Consider the following 13054-nt stretch of genomic DNA (forward strand, 5'->3'; position numbering starts at 1 on the left):
CCAAGTGCCCAGAAGAACGTCTGACAAGGTCTCATTAAAAGGCAGCAGAGGCTCGGCCGAGCTTGCCTGCGGTTTAAGGACCTCAGTGAGGAGGTTAGTCCTCACGGCCACGACGGGGAGCTCAAGGCCCAAGGCCTTGGCAGCCCGCGTCAGGACCACACTATAGGCAGCCCCCTCCTCCGTAGCCACGGTAGGAGGGGAGACAAAACCAGTGTAGGGCGAAGTGTCCAGACCACTGGCCTCCCCAAGCTCACCTGTCCAGTCCAGAGAAGACTGACACTCATGTGCCAGAGGGTCCTCGGACCCCTCCCAATCCTCCTCATCACCTGGTACTCAGGTTCAAAGGATGGGGCCGGGTCGTAGAAGTAAAAGTCTCCCATCGGCGTCGAGAGTGGCGCCGCTCGACGCCGGACCAGAATCGAGGGTAGGATCGGGGACGGCGTCGTCCTAGGACGGCGCCAGGGGAGACACCCTGGGGGCCGGTGCCGGCGAGGCCGTGAGGTCGACCTGCGATGACCCGGATCCGGAGCCATATCCGCGGGGCCCTGCGGCGTCGGGACTGAAGTCGCCGACGGCGTCGAGCCGAAGCACCAGACGGTGCCGGGGCCGAAGCACCCAGTCCGCGTGGGGACCCAGTCAGGGCCGCTTGGCCCGAAGGCGCCGCCGAACCCGACGGAGGAGCGAGCGACCTCATGGCTATGAGGAAGGACTCGATCTCCTCCAGCGTCGCGTTCGGCCCAGGTACCGGCGGGTATGGAGCAGGCCGCGACGCCACAGGGCCCACGCCCAAACCCCGGCCGCGTTGTGTGAGCGTCGGGGGGGTGGGTGCGGGGGGGGGGGGGGGTGGGGGTAGTCAGAAGAGCGATGTCGCCTCTTCGATTTCTTGTGCCTCTTACCTGAGGACTTTGAGCCCGAAGACTGATGCCGACTCCCGGAACTGTGGTGACTCCGGCCCCGCGACCGGCCCCTCGACCTCCTTCCGGACCCTCGAGCGGTGCAGGGCTAACTGCCGGAGCTCACTGCCGGAGCTCGAGTCGCTTACGGGACCGCTCCCGTCTAGCTTTGGACGTCCGGGCCCGGCAGTCGGAGCAGGACTTGACGTCGTGGTCGGGCCCAGACAGTGAAGGCACCGGCGATGGGGGTCAGTAACCGACATCAGTCGGCTGCAATCAACGCAGGGTTTGAACCCAGGCATCCCAACCGGCACCGTCGGAGTCGAGAGACTTCGAAAGACGATCAAAAAGGATCGAAAAAGTTAGTCAAAAATTGACTAGGGTACAACTTTTTCCGGATCGGCGCTTGCTGGCGCGGAAAAAAGAAGAACTGACATCAGTGCGCGAGGGCGTTGTCTAAGTACTCTGGCCACGTCATCCGGGCGCCAACGATGCAGACGACGGACGCGGAGCCGCAGATGCCGCCTACCGACGCGCATGGGTACTGCCACGCAAAAGGTTCCGGATCCAGTCTGTGCTAGGTGAGATAGTTGCAGAGAGTGGGTGCCCCCTTGTTTCTGGATGTAGTACATGGTTATAATGTTGTGCGTCCGGATCAACACAGTCTTGTTGCACAAGTATTTCTGAAAAGCTCTCATCGCTAGGAATATTGTCAGTAACTCTAAGTGGTTTTATGTAGAGTCTTTTGTCCAGAGACCTTGGACTGTATATTGAAGAGATGGGCTCCCCAACCTGTCAGTGATGCGTCGGCTGTTAATACTACCTGTGGAACCGGCTCTTGGAACAGTCGCCCCTTGGAAAGGTTTTGTGGGTTCCACCACTGCAGAGAGCGGTAAGTGCGACTGTCTACCAACACTAGGTCTTTTAGTTGTCCTTGAGCTTGGTTCCACTGGCGCGCTAGGCATTCCTGTAAGGGGCGCATCTGAAGTAGAGTATGAGGGACGATGAATGTGCAGGAGGCCATCGTGCCTATAAGTTGCATGAACACTCGAGCTGGTAGGGAGTGTTGTGGCTGAAATTTTTGGATGAGAGATTGTATGTTGGCTATCCTGGCTGGATTTGGATATGCCTTTGCTACGGAGGTGTCTATTGTTGCTCCCAGATACTGCTGTATGTGGGAGGGTTGCAGATGTGATTTTGGGTAATATATTGAGAATCCTAGATTGTGCAGTAGCTCGATAGTCTGAGGTATGGCTGGCAGACTGTACGTACGAATTGGCTTTTATGAGCCAATCGTCGAGGTAGGGGAACACATGGATGGGTTGCCTTCTGAGGTGTGCTGCCACTACTGCTAGGCATTTTGTAAACACCCTTGGTGCTGTGGTTACCCCGAAGGGGAGGACTTTGAATTGATAGTGCTGACCTTCTATTGTGAACCTGAGGTATTTCCTGTGAGCTGGATATATGGGTATGTGAAAATATGCATCTTTGAGGTCTATTGTTGCGAGGAAGTCGCCTTGCTGGAGTAGTGGGAGTACCTGTTGTAGAGGGATCATATGGAAATGATCCGAGTGAATGTATTTGTTCAAAGGTCTGAGGTCCAATATTGGTCTGAGGGAGCCTTCTTTTTTGGGAATGAGGAAGTATAGAGAGTATACCCCTGTCCCTTGATGTTGAAACGGGACTGGCTCTATGGCACCTTTTTCTAGCATGGATTTCACCTCCTGTTGTAACAGCGTGATGTGTTCTTAGGACATTGGACATTGTTTGGGTGCCATGTTGGGAGGAGTAGATTTGAGTTCCAGGCAGTAACCATACTGGAAAATTTGTCTCACACACCTGTCTGTAGTAATAGCATTCCAGACTGGTAGGAATTGTGTTAATCTTCCTCCGACTGGTGTTAAGTGGTCTGGAGGGAGTGTGAGAAAGTCACTGTTTGGTGGCGGTGGAGGCTCGAGTGTTATTATTACCACGTCCTCTGTCCTTGTTATTGTTTCCTCTATAACCTCCTCTATTGGAGCCTTTAATAAAGGTGCCTTGTGTAGTACTGATGAAGAGGTTTGTGATGTGTTGCCTCTGCCTGATCCTCGAAAGGAGGAGCAACGAAAAGAGCTTCTAGACTGTTGAAACTGAAGTGCACCCATGGACTTAAGAGTGTCAGTGTGTTTTTCATCTTTTCTAAGATGGTATCCACCGCAGGTCCAAATAAGAAATCCTAGTTAATAGGTTGATTGAGTATGGTAGATTGCACTTCATTTTTAAACCCTGAGATGCGAAGCCAGGCATGCCAGCGTAGCAATACACTAGTGTTGATAGATCTAGCGGCTGTATCAGCTACATCAAGGGCGCATTTTAAAGATGCATTAGTAATGAATTTCCCTTCTTGTAATAGGTCATTAGCTTTTGCCTTATAGGGTTCTGGTAGGTGTTGTAGTAGTCTTTCCAGTTCATCATAGTGTGCTCTGTCATAGCGTGCTATGAGAGCTTGTGTATTGGCAATCCTCCAGGTATTTGCAGCCTGAGAGGCTACACTTTTCCCTGATGCTTCTAGTATTTTTGACTCCTTGTCAGGAGGGGGAGCATCACCCATTGTTTGTGAGTTAGCTCTTGTCCTAGCGTTCGATATAACTAGGGAGTCTAGTGGTAGTTGAGACTTGATATAAGAGGGGTCTGTAGGGGCCGGTTTATATTTCTTTTCAATCCTTGGATTGAGTACACACGCCCTGGCTGGGTCTTTGAAGATTTCTGGTGCGTGCTTTAGTACCCCTTTTAGCATAGGGCGTACAAGTACACTCTTTTCTGATGTTGGGAAGGTGTTAAATAGGAAATCCTCCTCTATAGGGTCAGTGTGCATGTGTACACCATGATACTGAGCTGTTCTGTCCACTAGTTGGTTAAAAGCGACAGTGTCGTCAGTAGGGGATGACTTTGTGGGGTATGTAGTGGGATCGGGTATGGGTTGTGTGTAATCTGTGTCATCGGGGTCATATGGTCACTCCATGTGTCGTCTGGGTTCCCTGGATCGTCAGGTAGTATAAAATCTTCCTGAGGATCTTCCCCCATGTCTTCTTCCTGATCATAATCTACAAGTGAAGGAGAATATGGGACATAAGGCATGTTGGGAGTGAAAGGAGGAGGTGTGTAAGGTCTTGAAGGGGATGTGCCAAAGTCCTTTTTCTTGGGAGGAACAGGAGAAGGGGCTTCAGTGTCCAGTCTTCTTTTGATTTTATTGTAGACTATATGTCCTGTTTCAGGGTCTATATACAGTCTTTGTTGTGGATCTGGGTGAAAGAGTTCTTCCTCCTCTGTCCGTGGCGCCGAAGATGTTGCTTTTTTCGGCTGTACGGCAATTTTCGGGTCGAGCGTCTCTTTAGGCTGGACGTTTTTATGGTGTGAAGCCTTTTTAGGCTCGACGGGCTTTTTCGGCTCGACGCCTTTTTTCTGTTCGACCACCTTTTTCGGCTTGACAGCTTTCTTTTGCTCGACGGCTTTTTTCGGCTCAGCGACCTTCTTTGGCTCGACGGCCTTCTTTGGCTCGACGGCCTTCTTTGGCTCGACGGCCTTCTTTGGCTCGACGGCCTTCTTTGGCTCGACGGCCTTCTTTGGCTCGACGGCCTTCTTTGGCTCGACGGCCTTCTTTGGCTCGACGGCCTTCTTTGGCTCGACGGCCTTCTTTGGCTCGACGGCCTTCTTTGGCTCGACGGCCTTCTTTGGCTCGACGGCCTTCTTTGGCTCGACGGCCTTCTTCGGTTCGACGGCCTTCTTCGGTTCGACGACCTTCTTCGGTTCGACGACCTTCTTCGGTTCGACGACCTTCGTCGGTTCGACGACCTTCGTCGGGTCAACGACCTTCTTCGGGTCAACGGCCTTTCTCTGTTCGAGGGGCCCTTCCAGGTTGAAGGCTTTCTTTGGCCTTTTTTGGCTCGACGGCCTTTTTCGGATCGACAACTTTACTGGTGTCGATTACTTTTTGTGGTGGAGTGGCTTTGCTCAGTCCCGGGGTACCGGAAGGCTTAGGTGTGGTCTTCGGAGCAGAGCCGGAAGGCAGGGCTTCTGAAGCGGTGTTTCGGTCGCGGCTAAGGCTTTTGTGCGATGCTTTGACCGGAGCCTTGGGTGGAGGTGGAGGCGGGGTAGGGGTTTTGGTATTCACGGTTTGCCCCGGTGTGATCTGGTCATCGGATTCCGACTGGTCCTCTACAGTGACTATTTCGAGATCTTCCGAGCCCTCTGCCTCTGGGAGTTCATGTTCGTCTACGAAAATGTTTTCCGGTTCTGGTGCCTGGCGCTGCATTTCTAGTTGAGCGGCTCTTCGGTTCCGGATAGTCTTTTTGGACCGGAACAGAGCACAAGCTGGACAGTTTTCTTTATTGTGCTCCGGAGATAGGAACCTGTTGCATACTCTATGCCTGTCGCTGTGTGGAAATTTGACTCCATCAGCAGAAGGTCCATGTAGCGTCGAAAAGGCCCAACGGCCCGCGTCAACGACTGGAGAGAAATTGAGTTTTGTCCAGTCGAGAGATACCGAGCGGAAACAATACTGTCGAAAGTATAGAGTTTTAGCGGTCGAAAGTTGGCAAACTTCGGTCCCGAAGTTGGAGTTGTCGAAGTGCATCCAAACCCAATGGCGGAAAAAAACAATCTGAAGATGGAGAAGATGCCCATGCGCACTGTAGTCCTGGGGAGGAGTCACCTATCTCGTGATACTTCGAAGACTCTTCCAAGACAACAAGGTGCAAACATCCGGACCCAACACTAGGCGGCGATCTATTGCTAAGATATGAATTCAGCAGCCCACATGCCTCGAACTGGTTGTTACACCTGTACCTGCCTTGAAGGCAGTGACAAAAGCGAGCATTCCAAATGCTAAAGCTTTACATCCGAGATGGATACAATGGGTTAATTCTCTTGCTGCAACAGACGTTGAATACGTTTTTGATCCCTACTTGAAGACACAAGAATTTCTCCAATACCAACAGGAATGTCCTCTGTCTGCTGAAATTTTGCTTCTAGAACATTAAGGTTGTGCAATTTATACAGACCGATCAGCACAACCCACGATTGGGGGTAAGCAAGCTTATAGTGCTGCGTGCACGATTGTTAAAGGTCGCTGGCACAATGGTAAATTCCGACCAATGGTTACAAAAACTCAATCACTAGGAGACTGTACAGCTCAGCGAGCTGAACTACAGGCTTTCAAGATGGCGCTTGAAAATGCTGATCGCGAATTCCCCACACTCAGTGTGCGATTCATATTTCTGCGTTCAATCTTACAATGAACCCTTGCAGAGCTGGGTTCAAAACTGTTTCAAAAACACAAAAGGTGGCACAATCAAGCATAAAATGCTTTGGGAACAAGTAGTTCTATTTCAGAAAGAACTACAAAAGAATCAGCGTGATGACGTTCACGTTGAAGGGAATTCATTGGCTGATTAAGCCACGAAGGCAGCTGTGTAAACGGCTTCCGTAGCTGCAATCACTCGTTCAAAAACAAAAATAGACAGCGAAATAATGCAAGCTGTTACTGCCTCAATGAAGGATAGTGGTAAAACACTTCCAAAAGGCTTTGCACTCAAGTACTCGTATATAACTGATACAAATAATGTTCCTTTTGCTTGAATCCCTGGTGTGGGGGATAGAGCGATTCCAAACATGGAACACAGATTAGGACTAATTTTAGCAACACATGAAGGGCTTGCATCTGCACATGCAGGTGTTTTACGCCACAGTGTCATTATTAAAGCAAAGATACTGGTGGCCACGAATGAGGAAACAGACTCAAAACTGTTTTGGAATGTGAAATCTGCCAGAAGATGAAAGTCTCAACAGTAAAACGTCCTGCACAGACGCCCCTTCTAATATCAGATAAACCACTGGCTTGTGTCTATCTGGACCACTGTGGTCCCTTACAGAGGGATGGGAACTATAAATATATCATGGTTGCAGTGGATTCATGCACAAGATTCATTTGGATGTGACCTCAGCGCTCGGCTGACGCCCGAACTGTTAAAAAAGATTTGCGAGTCTTTATCGGCACATACGCAATCGGCACGCTACATTCTGACCAGGGTCCTGCGTTTAGCTCTCGAGCTTGCAAGGAGGCCATGGCTAGTTTGGGCGTTGCATTGCGGTACTCTAGTCCATTCCATCCTGAAGGAAATGCGGTAGTGGAAAGAAAAAACCGTGACATAAAGCAATCTATATCAGCTAGGGTATTAGGCTCCGGTGACGGGTGGGTCAATCATCTAATAAGTGTCTAACGTAGTCTTAATAATCTGCCAAGAAATTCTCTGGGTGGAATCACTTCGTCTGAACTACTGTTTGGTACTAGAATGCTCATCCAGGATCTTGATCGTCATACTTCAGTGGTGAAACAAAAACCCTTTGATATCAAAGACCGTTTGTCTGTTTTACAGGACTTAAATGTAACAAGAAGAAGTCTAAGCAACACCAACTAACAGCCAACGACCACTGAAGAAAAACCACCTGTCCCAGCAAGAACTGTCTGGATTCCAAAGTTTGGGGATCTGGTCAGAGAAAAGATCGCAGTGAAGAAGGAATTTGGGCCTTCTTAGAGAAAACCAGTACCTGTCTTAGCAATCCAAGAAACAGAATCAGTGTTACTGCCGCCCCTTGCTGGAAGAAAGGAGAACAGAGTCGTATCCATCGACCTGGTCAAACCAGTAGACCGAGTGGACTCCCAAGATGTAGCAGACGACCAAATCTTGCTACAATCCAAGAGGTTCAAACTGAAAGACTTATCACCTTTGATAAACCTAGAGTGAGAAAAGAAGGACTATGCAACAAAGCCATGGAACTTGTGCCTCTTGATACCGAAATATCAGTTTGTCAAGAAATACCTGTCTACAATGATATAGCCTCTGACTATACAAATATGACAAGGAATGAAGCAGCGCCAGCGATTTCAAATAATCCGGATGCAATCCCAACAATTGACATAACTGCCTCTGGCTATTTCAACTTTGATACATTTTCTGCGGATCCCAGTGAACCAGAAACAACGCCAGCAAATAAAACTTACAAAGAAAAAATAACAGAACTCTTTCTTCAACTTGACGAAACATACCTGGTTTCACCATGGGTTGAATTTTGGATTGTGTTAGGTGTACTTTTTCTCATACTGTGGCTCATTCTAGTTTTAAGTTTGGGACAGTTGATTGATGGAGCATACAGTACAATGGACACAGCAAGTAAGAATATCAACTTGCTCCTGAAGCCTCAAAAATCATCTCATCGTGAAAAAAAGAGACTTCTCATCAGTGAACATCACAGCTGTTCCTATACCAGGTGGTATAGCGTGGGACAGAACTGATTATGACATCTATGGCCCTATAGAACTGTTGAAGATTCCCCATCAATTTAAGGTTTCTTTAAGTGACTTTGTTTCACCCAGCACTTTTTCTGATGATTGGGACTATGAGACTGTTAATAAGATGATGGCAGACTTAGAAATTTCAGCAAAATTCAAACACTATGAATACTTAGAAGGCTCATCAGATTATGAACAAATATATTGTTTTAATCATTATGGTCATCATTATTTGCATAGGTCTGCAAATCCTAGAAATGTTTTTACCTATAATCAATGGGAACATTGTCCAACGCCTCCAAAAGGCAGTTCTAAAACATTTTATGGAAAATTTCCATACTTTTCAGGCTTCAACGTCACAAATCCAGAAGCTTTTTACTCTAAAAATGTTAATCAGACAGGAATGAAAAGTATGTTGACCAATACTAAGCAAATTTATTCTGCTGCCTTTAATGCTCAACTGTCGACATTAGGCTTTGACTTTTAGAAAGACAACATTGAGACGAAATCTGTCTGGGGCACCAAAGACTGGCAGGTGCAAGGTTTAGAAGCCTTATTAGAGCCTGCATCATCCCAGAACAAATAATGTTTTTAAATGACACAATTTAACAGACATCTTGTCTTGGCATAGCTAAGATAAAAGACAAACCGTCCATACCTAAACCCACAACTGATAGTAATAAAACTACAGATGAGGAGGTAGACGTAAACTACATTATACAACAGAACAGAAATAATCCTGATTGGAAAAAATGGTTAATCTGGCCAACGGACACGAATAACTGTTGAGATAGATTCCTGAACAAAACACAAGGATTTACAGTAACCAGGCCAGACCCAAGGTATATCCAGAGACAACATCCAGGGATAGTAACAACATACAGTGTAGGAAAACTATCCCTAGAATGGCTACAGAAATCACACTTCCAGAAATTAAACAACACTTATCTTCACTTAAAGATGGCGTTGATTTAAGAGAATTCCTATTGGGACCCCGTAAACCACGTAATAAACGTTTCATATATGCCGGTATATACGCTGCTTATAATGAAGCTTGGAAAATCTCGCAAATAGAAACTGCAGTACGAATACAAGAAATTGATCGTATTCATTTGGAGAAAGCGCTCTCTGTAGTGGACAATGGGTTAACAACTCTGTCCTCCAGAATTTATTCTTTGGACAGCATAGAATTCTCTTCCATAGACATAATGGAACAGGACTTGCTTATGTTACAACATGGCCAGTCTCAAATATGTTCTATAATGCTGCTAGGCTGGACGTTACAAATCTCCGTTCAGGCTACGTGCCATGGCATCTAATCAACCCCATGTCATTGTTTTCTGCATTTAACCTTACAGATAAGCAAATCTCTTTAGCACAGAGGGGAGCTGACAATATGGTGCTGAGCATTGAAAAACTGGAAAGATTAGCATTAACAGTTTTTGAAAAGCCAGCAATAGAATGGATAATACATGGCACAATCACGATACCAGTGACGATTTTCCAGTTTCAATATTGCTTGAAACACATACCAGCAGGCCTGTATGAAAGGTTGGGTAAAGAATACATTAAGTCGACCTGGGATTTACCATATACTCACACATGTTGGAGTGGGGGAAGGGAATTATTTCTTAGTGGGAACAATTGCAAACATTCACTAAGCGGTACACTTCTGTGTCAAGGTATTAATTTACATGGAGCCTGTGAGGGTTCTTCAAGCTACCTTTCTTGCCACATGCACGGTTCCCCGGCAGCAGTGATAAATCCTGTTTTTAGGCAGCTATCCAATGGTAGCTACATAATGTTGAATGATCACAGCTGTTGTGAAATGATGCCAGGTATAGCCTATCTCGTTAGTGTCAGCCAGGTTCCCTTGTTGTATGCAAGTATTGTTTCCTAAAACGAAGACAGACGGGGAGTCGCCGCTCTGGCCTTCACTGAACATCTCTTCTATTCCAATTGATACTTTAAGCAGAATGAAAGCCATTCTTTTACAAAAAACTGTGCCACTGACCTCGTCCACAGAGACGTATGATCTGCAAATTGCAAGGTCCTCCGCGGAGATACATGCTCCATTATCAACAAACTGCCCAATACATTGCGCAGAAATGTTAGGTCGTATCTGAAACATGTCTGATACCAGTGGTATAGTACATGCATTTAAGACGATTTTTTCGGGACCGTTAGCACCCTTTGGAGCAGTCCTAGGCATTTTTCCAAATTTCGTGCACTCTGTATTCGGTGGTCTGCCTCTCATTTTGGGACTCGTAGCAGGGATACTATTTTGCGCAGAACCTATTGGGAATATAGGAACTACACTACAAAACTCTGGGTAGCTCTAAAGTTCAGGCGTAGAGCAGCTCCTTTACATGGAACACCAACCACACTGACTCTGCTCATCGCAAATGTCTGTTTTTCTAGTAAAGTGTTAAGCATAGGATTAGGACAGTGCCATCCACGCTGAACAAGAAAAGGACTGGAGGGGTAAAAGGCTTTTGTCATTTTCTCAGCTTGCCATGGATGGCGCTGTGCTAATTCTATGCTTAAACCTCTGCAAGAAAACCAGACATTTGAGGTGAACAGATTCAGTGTGTCGCTGGTGTCGTAGGGTGCTCCGTATAAAGGAGCTGCTCTCTACCTAATCCTTCAGTTCTGTTTTGAATGTTTATATGTATTTATGGGGAGGTGGGTATGCCCCTAAATCCCCCCTTTCTTTTTAAACACTTACCTCCCTTTACCTCTTCTAGGTCCTGAATCCCAAAAACGATTACCTCCCTTTACCTCTACCCATCCTGAACCCTAAAAACCTCTTACCTCCCTTTACCTCATCCTGCCCCTAAAAACCCCCTACCTTCTAATAACTTTACCTACCCCTAAGCCCTAAAACCACTTTGCACCCCTTACCACTTTCAGCACCTGAAGCCTAAAAACTCCTTCAAAACCCTGACAACCCTTAACCATCACATAACTCTTAAAACCTCCTTTTTTTGTAAATTACATAATGAGATTTGAAAATAAGGCAAGAGTACTAAAGTACCACGTGTTAAAGTACCAAAAAAAGTCCCGCTTGGTACTTCTGTGAATGAAACTACCTGCATGGTAACGTCCTACAAGGTAAAGACCACAGGGTAAAGACAGAATACCTGTTTTTTGGCAGCAGAGGAGCAGCGAGACAGACTGTTATTTGAGCTCAGATTTTCCCAAATCTACAGCCCCTTTTTTGATCACGATAGAGATCCTGGAACCAGGCATCTGTATTCTTTTTTCCAGCGGTTTGCATTTTTAGGAGGTTTCCTTCAAGCAAATACTTAAAGGTTTCTGCATGATCAGTTCATGAGAGGGCCATGCAGTGGCAGCACATGTGTGAGAGCAGCAGGGCAGACACATTTGGACATACTCACTGGCACCCATTCACTTCCAGGTGCACACACATTACTCACACCCACCTATCCACACATACACACTCCGTAACACCCAAGCATTCACAAGCGCACATATACATCCACCATTCACAAGCACATGCACACTCACACCATTTCACAGCACACAAGCACTGATACACATACATTCATATACACATACACACAATCAAGAAGCTCCAACTGGGCCATGGTGGGGACATAGGGTGGCAGGAGGGAGCAGCAGAAAGGAAAGGCTTTGGTGATTACTGGAGGCTTCAGAGAAGGAATGGACGGACAATCTGCAACCTGCTCTTATTGGCTGACCTTGCCATGGGTCAGCCAATGGGAGGAGGACCTTCCTTAACTTGTCACAGGGTGGATGGGGTCAGTGAGAGTTGCTGATGCCACCCCACTCTGCGACAAGGCATCATTGTTAGACAGTCAGTCCAGGACAATTCAGGGTTTATAACGGCAGCGCCCAGGTCTTAGTCTATTGGTGACTATCCTTTCGCCATGAGGGGGGAGGCTCCCACAAGACTTAGCTGGGCTGTTGAAAGCATGTGAAATCTTTAGCACGGCGAAGCACCTGAGCATCGGTGCATGTAAAGTACCCAGCTGCAGGACCGGAACAAGATGAATGTGTCAGGCTGACCTTTGCTCAGCATGACCCACACTCATGCTTACAAAAGGGAAATGGGTGCTGGCACCCTCCGATTTGACGACTGACTGGGTCTGGAGCCATGAAAACCAACAAACCTTTCTGAGCAAGTTTCAGTAGGCTCAGAGAGAATTCTTGTTGAGCAAGTCCCCCTCCACATTACAGGACACAGTAAACTTATATAGAAGGACACTGGGGGAAGAGAAGGAATGGAAATGTGCAGGCTCCCAGGTCAGAGGACACACCGGTTGCCTTGTATAAAGCCACCCACCATACTGCAGGTAGACTGGTGAACAAACACTATCTTCACATACGTATATGGATTTTCTGCTGCAGTCAGACATTCATCAAGAATCTACACTCATCTTGTGTCATACATACAAAGTACACACCCCTTTCAGTTCTAACTCTGAAAGATGCAAGAGAAAGACTCAAGTTAAGGGAAATTGTCAGAATATTACACAAAGGAGGGGTCAGAAGGCATTACCTCCAAAGGAGAAAGGCCTGTCTCTTTGCCTCAAACTATGCTGGCACCAATGTCAGTGCCACAAACTTTAATGCAGAAAGTAACAAACACTCTAGCTCGTTCTAGGAGGAGCCACTTTGGGTGCCCACTTGGACGTCCAGTACCAACTTCAGGTCCCAGTCTGTTTAACAGAGAGGGCCCAAGTGAGCCTGACTTCAGGAAAAATAAAAACATAGCTGTTGCACAAACAGGAGTAACCACACAGGGTAGGGGAAAACACGCTCTAAAACTATCCAGGCAACTTTTCAT

At 47.1% G+C, this 13054-nt stretch overlaps 1 protein-coding gene across 3 annotated transcripts in view; it reads right to left on the bottom strand.

Moving 5' to 3' along the window:
• SLF2 (SMC5/6 complex localization factor 2) overlaps positions 1-13054 on the bottom strand; it is a 374767-nt gene that overhangs the window by 205759 nt on the left and 155954 nt on the right. The gene's annotated exons all lie outside the window — the stretch shown is intronic.

The sequence above is a fragment of the Lissotriton helveticus genome, chromosome 5_1 (genome assembly GCF_964261635.1).
Source record: "Lissotriton helveticus chromosome 5_1, aLisHel1.1, whole genome shotgun sequence".
In the NCBI taxonomy this organism is placed as follows: Eukaryota; Metazoa; Chordata; class Amphibia; order Caudata; family Salamandridae; genus Lissotriton; species Lissotriton helveticus.